The following is a 14,562-nucleotide window of genomic DNA, read 5'->3' as shown; positions in this document are numbered from 1 at the left end:
CAGAATTTAGCCACAGACTTCATCACGGAGGTTTGTTGAACAGTAGTGATGCCACTCCACAAGGGTGATCCCACCGCTAACCCCAGAAATTATAGGCCCATCTGCCTGAAGAGTCTTATTTGCAAAGCCTTGGAACATACTACAACAGACCTGATAAGATTTTAATATAATATTTTATCAGGCTAGACCTGCAGTAGTTTGGCTTTGTCAAGGGTAGATGATATCTAATAAATCTGATTTAACTTTTTTGAAAGAGTAACACAAGCTGTTGACAGCAGTTATGCTCTCTACACTGTATACTTTAACCTGGCCAAGGCCTTTAACACCATCTGCTATGCTGTCATAGTTAATAAGCTCAAAGCATTTCAAATAATATGGTAAGATGGAAACTGCATTGACTTAAGGACAGAACCTACCCAGTGAAGGAAGATGCCTGAGAGAATATGAATGTGATGAGTAGTGTTCTGCGACGCCCATACAGTAACTCCTTTTGTTAAGCATTTACTTTTCTCATCTCTATGCCATGAACCAAGACCTATGACTAACCAAGTTTGTGGACAACTGTAAACTGGCAGTCGCTGTAAAGTCACTCTCTGACACTCAAGCCCTGCAGCAAGTACTTACAATGGTAAATACCTTACATTAAAAGCCCAAAAAGTGCAATACTGTCACATTTGGTAAATTACCCCTCATCCTAGCATATAACAGTCAATAAGCCATTCCAGAATGAGAATGCTGTTAAGCATTTTGGAACTTGGATTGATAACTCCCTCTCCTTTGATCATCGTCTAATGACAGTAGTCAGAAGGTCCCTCTACTTAGCCTACCTGACTGCCCAGGGAACATCTTCCAGATCCAAAGAGGTTAGTGTCCCCTTATACTCAGCACTGATTAAGCCAGTTATTGAATACAATGCCCCCTTTGGGATATACCTCCCTAGGCATATCAAACTACAAAGAACTGAGAAGTTCCTAACTAAGACAGGCCAACCTTACCCCCCCCCCCCAGGACCAATCACAATACTGGAGGAATGCCAGGCACCAGCATTACTGCAGCACAGGTTAAGTCTGCATTGTCCAAGGCCAAGAATACAGCTTCCATGGGACCCGACAATATCCCTGGATGTGTTCTACATGAACTACAAAGTGAAAGGGCACCACATTTATGTGCCCTGTTCAATCACAACCTTACCTCAGGCTTTGTCCCTATCAAATGGCACACTGCTACAGTCATCCCTCTCCATAAAGGGGGAGCGACTACAGATCCTGGGAATTATCGCCCCATTAGCCTGATGAGTCTGATATGCAAGGCTATGGACCGCATCATCATGGACCCAAAGTGAAAAGGCACCACATTTGTGTGCCCTGTTCAATTGAACCCAGAACAGGAAGTCACACCAGGTTAGGACCAACAAGCTGTATAAGGTTTCAAGAAATAGTAGCGTATCTAAAAAAATCTTCTTACTGCAAATGAAGATGGTATTATAAAATGCAAAGTCCAAGAAAGCTGTTTGAAAATGCCAAGAGCTCACAGGAAAAATGGCACATACAAATGTGGTATGTGTAAACAATGTAGTTATTTATTAGATGCTGCTGAAATATTTTTACCATCTAGGAACTGCACATTAAAGACATCAGGATACCACAATTGTAACACAACAGGAGTAGTTTACTTGGGTATATGTCTATTTTGTCATGGATTTTATGTGGGGAAGACCACAAGAATGCTTAAAAAAAGAATTTACGAACATATATATGAGATAGAGAAAAAGAAAACTTCTAATGCATTCTTCAAACATTCTCTAGTTTGCACTAATATGTCTATAAAATTTTTTGTTCTTGAACGAGTCATCACTGACCCTAGAGGAGGTGATTGGGAAAGCTATTTAGAAACTAGGGAGTTAATCTGGCAACTTAAATTAGATGCCTCAAAAAATCCGGGAATGAATGATAGTATCAGTATTAATAGTATACTAAAGGTGAAAAGAAATAAATTATAAGTTGTTTATATTGTAATTCGCACTTGGCTTTCATTGTATGAATTCTAATTAACATTAATATGTAACATATTATTAATGTTTTTTCTTTTCTAAGAAGAATGTTACAGTTTTTTTATATATGAATTTTAATTATAAATGTAAAGAATAACTAGAGAATAATGAATTACATACAAACACAAACAATGTATACAAGGTTAATTTTTTAGTAGTAGTGTATGTATGAAATAAGAGTAAAACATTTTTAAAAGAAGTAGTTATTTTTAAAGAAGGCATTTTTAATTCATTTAAAATACAAGTGTATAAAAGTTTAGTTTAATTTATTTAGTATTTATTACTTTTTATTTGGTATTGTTAAGTATATCAAGTAATGAAATTTATTTAATACTTTGTTACATAAGACATAGTAATGCATTTTTGAAGTAAATGAGACTTATTAAGTGGAAGAAATACATTTAACAGTTCTACAAGAACTTTAGTAAAACACTATGGCACTTTAAATCTTGATTGCATTTAATTAAAATTGTTAATTTGGCCTATTAATCTGTGTATATAACCAGCCTGGCCACAAGCTTAATTTAATCTTGAAAAAGCCTGGAATTGTCCAGGCGAAAGCGCTTGGTTATACTTGACTGTTTTTATCGTGTTTGTGGAATAAAAGATTTACGAGGAAACTTTGTGCTCTTGGCATTTTCAAACAGCTTTCTTGGACTTTGCATTTTATAATACCATCTTCATTTGCAGTATGAAGATTTTTTTAGATACGCTACTATTTCTTGAAACCTTATACAGCTTGTTGGTCCTAACCTGGTGTGACTTCCTGTTCTGGGTTCACTTGACTGGTTTTGCTTCATTTGTGCCCTGTTCAATCACAACCTTACCTCAGGCTTTGTCCCTATCAAATGGCACACTGCTACAGTCATCCCTCTCCATAAAGGGGGAGCGACTACAGATCCTGGGAATTATCGCCCCATTAGCCTGATGAGTCTGATATGCAAGGCTATGGACCGCATCATCATGGACCCAATTAATAAGGATATAGGGAATCTCCAAACTCTAGATCTCATGCAATTTGGTTTTGTGAAAGGTAGAACACGCCTGCGCAACCAGGTTGACTTCTTTGAGTCAGTCACCAGAGCTGTGGATGAGGGCAAGGTAGTTCATACAGCCTACCTCAATCTGGCCAAGACCTTTGATACCATTCCCCACAACGGACTTATTGATAAACTCACCAAACTAGGTGTCAACCTCTATATCACTAGGTGGGTTGCCAATTGGCTCTCAGATAAAACCCACAGTGTGAAAGTAGTGGACTCCAAGTCAGACTGCCAACCAGTCATGAGTGGAGTCTCACAGGCATCAGTCCTGGGTCCTCTCCTGTTTGGTATCTGCTTCTCAGAAGTTCAGGCCAACATGGAGGGACTCTGGATGACCAAGTTCACAGACAACTGCAAACTGGGATCCATTATTAACTCCCCAATTGATGTAGACATCCTACAGAAAGGCCTCACTGAGACCAATGACTGGTGTCAAAACCATGGCCTTAAGCTTAATGCCAAAAAATGCGTCGTCATCCCTTTTGGGAAAAACTCAGTTCCCACTAATTACCACATCGATGGGAGCCCAATGAACACTGAAGGCGTTACAAGAGATCTGGGGACACATGCTGACAGCAACCTCTCCTTTGAGCACCACATTGCCGCTGTGGTCAGAAAGTCCGATTTGGCACATCTCATTACCAAGGGTTTTGCATCCAGGAAGAAAGACGTCATCATCTCTCTCTATTCTTCCCTCATTAGGCCAGTCATAGAGTATAATGCCCCATTTGGCATGTACCTCACTAAACATATGCAACAGCTGCAAAGGCCACAAAAAAAACTCACGAAGAGGATCCTAGGCCTTAAACACATGTCCTACATGGACAGACTTCAGCTACTCTGTCTCATATCATCTACTAAGAGGCAATCTCTGCTTGACTTACAAAGCCATGTCTGACCCAGCTCTGTTAGAAATGGTACATCTAAAGAAATCCCAATCCCTCCACACCACATGCTCCAGAGACCTCAACCTCATTACCACAATCAACAGAACATGTTGGAAGAAGAGGTTCATAACCCAGAGACTGCCCATGCTCTGGAATAGACTTCCCATACATGTCAAGCAGAGCACCTCACTGGCCCTCTTCAACAGAAATCTTGATGAGTGGATGGGAAACAAAGTTCACCCCAGGGATCACTCCAGTGTCTCTACTTGATAGAGGCTCTGGAAACTAACGTCGGGCGGCATGATGCCAGGGCACTTCTATAGGCTAGGCTTGTAAAGGCTCCAGGGCCATTAGCCACCTATGAACTGGATTAAAAACCCTAAGCGATCAGAAGAGACTGGAAGCACTGTCCATATGTTCAGTATCTTACAGTTTCTCAAGGGGAGATTTGTACCTTGCCTTCTGTGCCATTAGGAGCACAGTGATCCTGGATATTTTGTATCTCTACAAATCAAATTGTCACACAAATATTGGAACCTAAGTTTGAACTCTTCATGGGCCTATAATCTGATAAATGCCAAAGCAGGAGTAGAATAGGGAACTCAGCACCCAAACTCTTTCCTGTTGAGGTTTGAGATGTGGGCGACCACTAGGGCTAGTTTACAAAGCAATGTCAGAGTCAGTTCTGTTTGAAAGTCAAGGCCTTTAACACACCACACTGGGGTGCTAATAATACCAGACCTAAAAAAAACGAAAACAAAAAGTATGTATGACTAAAAGAAAAAAAAATGACATGCACAATGCACAACACTTTACAAAATCATAATCAGAGTTACTCATTAACTACCTTCAAAAACAATAAAGTCAGCATATAAATATACATGGGTCCATATCCGTTGATCAAGTTTTCAGAAACTTGAAATCCATATGATCCAGACCACATGATCGAGTTTTTAAAAACTTGAAGCTTTTGAATGGAGATCGCAATACTGTGCAGATCAGAAAATTCACCTTTTTCTTCAATATAGTGCAATCTCGGAGTTAGTATATATAATTTGCAGGCCTTGCCCCCTGCAAAAAAACAAAAAAATTTTTTTTTGTGCATTTTTTTGTATGTTTTCGGAAACTTGATCATATGGTCTTGACCATATGAATTTCGAGTTTCTGAAAACTCGATCATCTAACACAGACCCATATATATGTATTCATTTATATAAACACAAATAGTTTATATATACAATGTAAAAAATACCAGCATGATGTTATAGCAATCAAGCTCTTACAATACCAGACGGCCATAAGCTTGATAAACCTGTGAACAACTTCAATTACCACCGCACCATTCTCATCAGACAATAACAGAGCCTGCTGCTCTCATTACAGCATCACCAGTGTTAAAAATAAAAGCAGACCATATGAAGCCCATTGCAGAAGCCATGGTAAGTGCCTTAGCTAGCTCTTTCTTGAATGTAAAAAGTAAAATGGATGAAAGTTCTTCCACAGCGTAAATCATCATGAAGCACTGGAACCTGGAGTGCTAAGACTGACAGAGGACGACTGCATACATTAACAAAGGTAGAGGAAACTATCATCTCACCCACCATGTGTAAAACATCAGACTCATCACGAGAGAAGGATGCTGTGGTCCCTGGGATCTATGGTGTATCACAGAAATCAAATTAGAAAACGCCATGATACCTGCAGGGATGTCACTCCACTCAGCTTGGGGCTTGTAGAGGGCCATCTACCATCCTGAGAGCAGATGCGGCGTTACCTGGATGCTAGGTTAGCTAGAGTTAAGAGCATGGTAGAGTAGATAAGAGGCTAGAAAAGATTTAGGGGAAGTCAGAAAGAAAGATGTCTGTAAGACTGGAAAGGGAGTAGGTTAAGGTGGGGAAGAAAGATGGAGGAAACGCTTTCTCCCCAAACATGCTGGGTATACCTTCATTCTTATGCACTTTAAAAGTCTGACTCACAGAGCACCCTGAACTGTGTCTTGGCATAAAATGAGGGAAGGCTGAGGAAACAATGGCTTCTGCATAACAGCAGAGCATTTTTTTTTATACACAAGACATTAAGATTCATTGTTGTTCTGAATTTGATCAGTAGACAGAATTTAAGAAAAGATACATACTCACTGGTATTGTACTTTCAACGAGGCAGAAGAAACACCTGATTAAGATATCCTATATGAGCTATTTATTACCTCCCACACAAATATAATGTGTGGTTAAACATTTAGAAGAAAGACAGGACATTGAAAACCAGATGGAAAGTTAGAAAGACCGAACTATACATAGATAAAAACAAAAACATGGAAAATGGAGAAATCTTTCACAAAGTATGAGCTCTATTCAAACAGCATGAAAGAATTGGAGGACATACAGCTAGTGCCACATTTACTGACCAGCGAGTGTCACAAACTGTGACTGACAACAGTAGCAGGTGAAGCACAGTGACGACTGTTGGCAAATCTGGCATCTAACAGAGATGACAGTGATCTACATATCTGTTTGTAAGGGTAACACTAAAGTAACAACACAAAATACAAGTTCCAGTTTAACAATAATGTACATTAATGTGTCAGAAGGTTGTGATAACACTGGCACAAGGATTAGTGTAATTTCAGATGTCACCACTTATCTCCACAACTGCAGCCATTTGAAACTTATACACAGTAGTCGTTAATCGTTTGCCAACTACCCATTATGCTTTGCAAAGAAATATACGCAAAGCAGCACACTATTATCACTTCATCTTCATACAACAGTTTCCACTGCATAACCTTGTAAACATCAGAAATACATTTAATGGTATCCTTTCATTAAAACTTTTTTTTTTGTCAAAGTAAACACTGTCAGAAAATGAGTGATGCGAGTGGGGTACCCTGCGGAGTTTATCAATGGCTGTCTAGTAGTCCAAGACCCTTAATTATCAGCCATGTCATTGTCAGAAATTAAGTGCAACTAAAAGAAATAAAAGAACTACTGCAACAGTGTAATGTTATCATGGAACCTTTGTAGGCTGGAACTACATACGGAGGATATTAAAAAAGTGTGCACACCCCTGTTAAAATGCCAGGTTTTTTTTGTGATTTAAAAAAAAATTTCGAAACATTTCCCTCCTTTAATGTGATATATAACCTCTACAATTCAATTGAAAAACAAACAAATATGTTAGGGGAAAAATATAAAAAATAAAATGCATACAACACACTGGTTGCATAAGTGTGCACACCCTTAAACTAATACTTTGGTGCAGCACCTTTTGATTTAATTACAGCATTCAGTCTTGGGTAGGAGTCTATTAGCATGGCACATCTTGCCTTGGCAATATTTCCCCAAAAGTGCACCAAATCTGTGACTGCAAGGGCATCTCTTGGGCACAACTCTCTTCAGCTCACCCCATTTATTTTCTATTGGACTTAGGTCTGGGCTCTGGCTGGGACAATTCCAAAACTTTAATTTTCTTCTAGTGAAACCATTCTTTTGTCGATTTGGATGTATGCCTGGGATCACTGACGTGTTGAAAGTTGAAATTCCTCTTCATCTTCAGCTTTCTAGCAGATGCCAAACGTACCTTTTGGAATTATGGCCAAAATGTTCAACCTTGATCTCATCATACCATAACAAATGTTCCCATATGCTTTTGGCAGACCCGATATATTGTTTTGCAAATTTTAGCTGGGCCTAGATGTTTTTCTGTGAAAGAAAAGGCTTCCGTCTTGCAACCCTACCCCATAGTCCAGATACATGGAGAATAAGGGAGACTGTTGTCACATGTAGTGCACAACCAGTACTTGCCAGAAATTCCTGCATCTCCTTCAGTGCTGCTGAAGGTCACTTGGCAACCTCCCTGACCAGTTTTTGTCTGGTCTTTCCATCAATTTTGGAGGGACGTCCAGGTCTTTGTAATGTCACTCTTGTCCCATATTTTCTCCACTTTTTGATGACTGTCTTCACTGTGTTCCATGGTATATCCAATGCTGTGGAAAGGTTTTTGTACTTCTCTCCTGACTGATACCTTTCAACAATGAGATCCCTTTGATTCTTTGTAAGCTCTCTGCGAACCATGGCTTTTGCTGTAGCAGGCAACTGAGTAAATGTCAGGAAATTCCTACTAGGACAGCTGAACTTTATTTGGGGTTAATCAGAGTCTCTAAATGCATTATATTCACAGTTTCAATCTCGCTATGCCAAGTACTCCAATTACAGTCCTTAAAACTTAAACGGAACTTGTTATTAACTTATACTACAGTTTATTTTTTTCTTCTTTTTTTAAATGTGTTTGTTTATTTTGCCGATTAGGAATATCCAGCTGGCATACCCCAAATAACTACAAATGAAAAAGCAAAGAAAAGTCAAGAAATTAGGTATATACAACTTTGTTAATATTGCATCAGGAATTTGTACACAGATGAGACATCAAAATCAGACTGCACAAGATATCTGTAATCATGAATTGTGATAGTTATTTTATAATGCAATACCTAGTTTTGCAAACTATTTAAAGCAAATAATAAAACGTATTAGTCCTGAGGGAAGAAGGGGGAGAAGATACATAAGGTAAGAACAGTTTAATGTACAAAGGACAGTGAGGTTTTTGGTGGGGTGAAATAACTGGAACTAAAAGCATTAATGGAAAAGAAAAGGGGAGAAGAAGTAAATTATGTGATGCAAAACATGGGTGACTGTGACAGAAATGTAGAGTCACACTATCAAGACAAAAGAAATACAGTCTGTGGAAAAATAAGTAGGAGTGAGGATGAGGAAGGTGCAAAGTGTGAAGAGATAAAGAGAATTACTAAATGAAGCACACAGCAGGAATGGCACAGATGATAAAGGGAGCAGGAAAAGGACACACAATTGGGAGAAAATGTACCAGGAATCAGGACACAAGATACTAAATACCACTCAAATTTAACGTTAAACTCTGCACAACTGACTGCTGGCAGGTGTAAAGCTGCTATACGGTTGTTTGAATTGGTCAACCTGCCATACAGTAACCCTTAGCTTTTATTAACTATCAGTGTGCTTGGGAGGTATTAGATTTTGGGAGTGCAAGTCCTATCTTTTGTTCCAGGGTGGACATGGGTGACTGGTGATTTTGTATGGAAAGAGGATAGAGACTGGTGAGTGAAAAGAGTTAAAGAATTGAGGGAAAAAAGGCAATCTGGTAGAAAATATGGCAGTAAACCTGATTTGATTTATCAGAGGGTTACATATTTGATTACTGAAAGTGATACACAGATGCATGGTTTCCCTGTGCCACAGAATGGCTGGTGTACAGCTACTTGTTGCTTACTTAACTTACTTTTTAATTAATTATGGACAGTTTTGATAAAAAGAGAGTTTGTTTTTTTCAGTTGAATAATCTTGTCAGACCAGATAACTAAATCCATAAGTCTCACTAGCTTCATATGTAAAGCTATAGAATGGGATGTCAGACCTCAGTAATCTGGACATTGAAAATCTCTTAAACCTGGACCCTCATTAATTCAGTTTTGTCAAAGGAATTTGATGCCTCTTTAACCTCATTAACCTACTTGAATAAAAAAAAATCACAGAAGCAATAGACACTGGTTACACAGTATGTACCTCATCTCTGAACCTGGTCAAGTCCACTATTGACACTATTCAATGAGCAAGCATCACTGACAAGCTTGTGAATCTGAATATAAATAATTATAAAGTGGACAGCTAAATGGTTTGCCTGACAGACATGTGGTTAGAGTCACAGGTGCCTCTTCTAAAGAAAAACTTGATCAGTGGTATACCATAGGGCTTAGTGGTGGAATCTCTTATCTGGCATCTATTTCATGGACCTTCAGGTCAACATTCCTATCCTATGGTTATTTAAGCTTGCAGGCAACTCAAATTAAATGTGAAACACACAGTATAGATGACCCTGGTATACAAAACATTTTCACATACCATACAGGTGGCACAACCCTCAGTCAGATAATGTCATAAAGGACCTTCTAGGTATTCTGTTTGATAATTCCTCATTTTTTGCCAACTGTGTCTCCAGAGCAGTTTGGAAAGCCATTGTCCGACTCATCTAATTTCCAAAGGCTTCTCCACTAGATCCAAAGAAAAATCTTACCTCTCCTTTACTCATACTGAATCTAATGCTCATTTTAGAATATACTTATTGGATGGGTAGTCTCATGCTCTCCATTGGTTTATCTCGTACTGCCCTCCTTAAGGCTGGAGGGAATGTCTGACTATGGTTTATTCACTAGGTCTGCAGACTACTTGCCCAGTACTTATCTAAAAGCCAAAGGTGGTACCAGATGAAATTAGTATTCTGATAGTTAAAAATGCAGGTGTATGTGAATGGATGCATAATCATGGGAGAGTGTGAGACACAATTGTGCTGGACAGCAGGGACTGGACTCAAATTTAACATTGGGGAAAAAAAGTTTAAATGATTTTAGCAAGACAGTAAGGGTGACTATCTTTTTATTGCCTTAAGCTCCACTGTTAGTTTCAGTGTTGCTGGGTTATTAAAAAGGGACCATAAAGACTGTTACTTAGGTAGAAGACAACTTGAAGTCAGTGTGCTTAAAATAGTCAGGTAGTTTTACGGAAGATCGTTATTCAAATACTCAAAAAATGGGAGTACATAATAAGATATCAAGGTACAGGAAACGGGACTGTTTAAATAAATTTAATTACATCCCTATCATTTAATAGTTTATTTGTTAATATGGTAGAGCACTGATCACAAATGACCAATTTCAGTCTTACCTTGAGACAGAATTTACAGAAAAAAATAACTTGATATGTATAAAGAAAAATATAACATTTCAGAAGGGAAAAGATGAGATTTTTACAAGCATAACCACTAAAGTATAACTTAGTTGTTCAGATGTTGGAAATCTATGCAATATTGTACAATCTAATATTTTAACTCATTCCCTCCAGTGGAGCTCTGGAAGCTTGCAGCATAACTTCCAATAGGGGGAGCATTTTTTGACCGAATTAAATTATCCCCAGGATTCAATAAACTCAGTGTATGCGCCATGTGAAGCCTACAAGGAGTTTACATTTGTGCGCGGTGAGTGGCAGTGCACATCCCCAAACAATGCATATTAGTGTCACGAGCCATGTCTAACTGAGGTTTAGTGGGTGGCAACAATGTTGCAGGCCAGGATACCATGTAAACGAATGCAGATAGCAATTCTGTTTAAATCAGAGCACCTACAGTCCACGGATTTGTGGGGAATGCCACAATGATCCCCAGGGTTTCACAGATAGCTGTCAATCTGTTAGTGCAACACATCTGCACAAAGGCCAATATAATGGTGGGAAAAATAACCAGAAATAGGGGCATATTTGACAAAGATGTCACACAGAAGTGGGGTAGAAAGAAACTCAAACCTACCACTCAACCTCTTAGAGCAAGAAATCTGGACAAAGCCATAAATAAGGAGGGGACAAAGGACCCAAAACAAAGACAGATTCTAATTTTGCTCTTCCAAACTTAGAAAGGTAATAGAATAAAAGGTTGTACAATAGCATGGATTTTATGAAGAGCAAGAAGTTTGAACCTCAAACATCTGTCAACAGTTTCTGACTTCAATCTGCAATGAACTGCCAGAAAACCAAAATGTTATGAGGAAAAGATCAAAAAATGAGACAAAAAGACATTCTACACAAATCAGGACAGTTGAGAGGTATGAACTTAAACATATGCAATATTGGCTCATATCAGTCCTGAAATCATCCCAGTGATATAGCAGAAAGCCATAAATTTGATAAAGAACACATTTGGACATCTTGGAATATATGGACAGTTGAGAGGTATGAATGCAAAGTATATGGTTCAAACACAGTACAGGACAGTGTACCTACAGTGCAGAGTATTGCGATATCACATTCCTGGCATTCTGTACTGAAGCTGTGTGAATGATCTGTAACAGGGCATTAACTGTCATGTACATTATGGGACGTGTGTGTATTGAATAAGGACACACAGATGAATTGTAGGAATGAACACAGCAGAGGACAGGTGAAACAACCTAATGTACAGCAGAGGAGGGCACGTCAATGAAAGATGGTTGTAGCAGCAACACCAACCATACATCAATCTGGTACAGTAGGGAATGCACAGTGAAAATGTGTATTATGCAACTGTCGCACAAGGTGACATAACAATGGGGAAGATGTTTGTGTAAGACAATTGTCCTTACATGACTAATGCTGAGGACATCTATCAGGGATCTGACACACAACTGGTGTAGGGTGCATATTGTGAAGCTGTGCAAACTGATATGCTTGTACAAGAGTGTACTCTCAGCAGAGGTCTCCAGCAAGGTGGCCCCACAGGTAAAGGCTCAAAGAATTACAAGAACTAACCACAGTCATGGGCAATATCAGAATACCACCAGTGATGCCATGCCTCTGAAATAACATATGCAATGTGGAGTGATAAGAGATGAGCCTACACACACACTTTAATAATTATGATACATCTACACTCTAAGGGTAACCATGCACACTATCCTGGTACTGTAACATCTCTTAAAGGGAAACTGCTATACCAGTATGGGCAATACAGGCTAACTGACTTGCGTGCATGGCATATATATATATATCACAATCCACACAGTCACAAATTATATACATGCCATTAATATTGTAGAACAGGTAGCACACATGCATCTGGTGTAACAACTTGAATGGTGTCCCACACCATCAGACAGTCATGTATATTCCACAGAAAGAATACCTAGGTATGGCCAATATGCTTTGACAGCTCACTATGATAAAGGTGGTGCACTTCAGTTACACATCACCGGAAGATGTGTAGGGAGGTACATGACCAAGGGTGCATTGTACACAGTTATTGGTGTGATGAAGGCTAGAGCCATGAAGATACTATGGCCTCGATGTGGATGTCCTTCACGTGCCCATTACTTGTGTTACATTCAACCACATGCTAGTGGATGTACCACTTACCATCTACTCAGAACATGGGTCAAATGCCTCTTGATCTGATTATAGGGTGTGAAGTTCATATTTTACTTGGGGTGTGTGTTTGTTTCCTGACTTAACAAATCCCCTCATGTTTCCTGTCAATGCAGGTGTTGTCATGGCTGTGGTAGCATTTTATTTGGTATGTGCTGATACTGTCTGTATTATACTAATATCACAGTTGGAGTCAATGATTGCCCAAAATCTGTAGTCCTTCAGGCAGCTGTTTGGACACAGGATGTGTATGTCATCTGTAATATCCATCACTTAATTAATGGACAGAAAAGCACCTAGCAGTCAGCCCTGATGTATAGATCTCATCAGTGGACCGGAGATATAGGTAACATCACACATTTCAGCATAGTGAGATGTCAAGTATGTGATAAACTGGTCTATCTATTTGGTGATATAGCTGTTTATGGCCACATATGGCAGTGCTGACTGAATACCTCAGTGTGGATTTTGTCAAATGCCTTGATCTGTTGAAGTTCCACAAGACGATACTGTTATCATCATGCATGCCCTCAATGACCTCCTTGAGGACATCTATCAGATGTGACAGACATGATGTAGCATTAACAATTCACACAGGTCTATTGCACACAGCTGGAATACTACTAGCGTACATGTAGAAGTGGTCCATGATGATGTATTGGTCTACCTCAGAGTTGAGAGCAGACAAGATGTCTCTATACATGCATGCATGCATCAGGTGCTGTCCCCCTAACTCAGATGGATGCATGTTGATGTACATCCTTGTGTGGGAACACAACCCATGTGGAGGGTGAAGTGTGTATTCAACCGTATCAGGAAGGTGCTGATTCATGTCACAGGCGATCTGTGCGGTTATCAAAGTCCATTAATTCTGTGTGATAGGCCTGGATGAATGTAAGACAATGCATACTGCCTTTTGTGATCTGGCCTAGGGTTTTAACACAATCTTCCATGCAGGTATCACTTATAACCCTCCCAGCTGGACATTAACCTTTACATAAGTAGATGGGTAACCAACTGGCTCACCGACAGAACACATTGTGAAAGTTGGTGAATCAACCCCTACCTATAGAGCTGTCAGTATAGGCAATCACCAGGGATATGTGCTTGGCCATTCACTGTTTGAACTATTTCTGGACAGTTCAGGCTAAAGTGTATGACATTTGGCCTACTGAGTTTGCTGATTCTTGTATACTGGGTGCAATCATGGAGTCCACTAATGATAACAGTACAGGAGGAGCTAACACAGACAAATGAACGGTGACAAAGGCAAACAATCTACAAATAAATGCATAAATGTGTATTTTTTATGTTGTCCATCTGAAAAGTAGAATTTCATGTTAATCACAGCACTTACAACAGTCGTGTTATGCTGATAACCAGTAAATAGCAATCTGAATGTCAACCACTAAGTATCTACACTGGTATTGAAAGCCTATGTTGTGCACATCATATTCAAATCTTAGGATTGAATGACAGCACTGCAGTCAAACCTCATCAGAACAGTAATACAGTATAATGCTCTCTTTTGCATGTACCTCACCAGAGACATGCAGCAGCTGGAGAGACCACAGGGCTTTCTCAGTAAGATAATACAGGGCCTACAA

The 14,562-nt window shown here is 39.2% G+C and overlaps 1 protein-coding gene across 2 annotated transcripts in view; it reads right to left on the bottom strand.

Moving 5' to 3' along the window:
• Nucleotides 1–14,562, bottom strand: part of KHK (ketohexokinase) — a 678,771-nt gene that overhangs the window by 307,054 nt on the left and 357,155 nt on the right. The window lies entirely within an intron of this gene.

The sequence above is a fragment of the Protopterus annectens genome, chromosome 2.part1 (genome assembly GCF_019279795.1).
Source record: "Protopterus annectens isolate FY-2018-M chromosome 2.part1, PAN1.0, whole genome shotgun sequence".
In the NCBI taxonomy this organism is placed as follows: Eukaryota; Metazoa; Chordata; order Ceratodontiformes; family Protopteridae; genus Protopterus; species Protopterus annectens.
The sequence above is the reverse complement of the archived record's forward strand: the minus strand, read 5'-3'. Positions and strand labels throughout refer to the sequence as shown.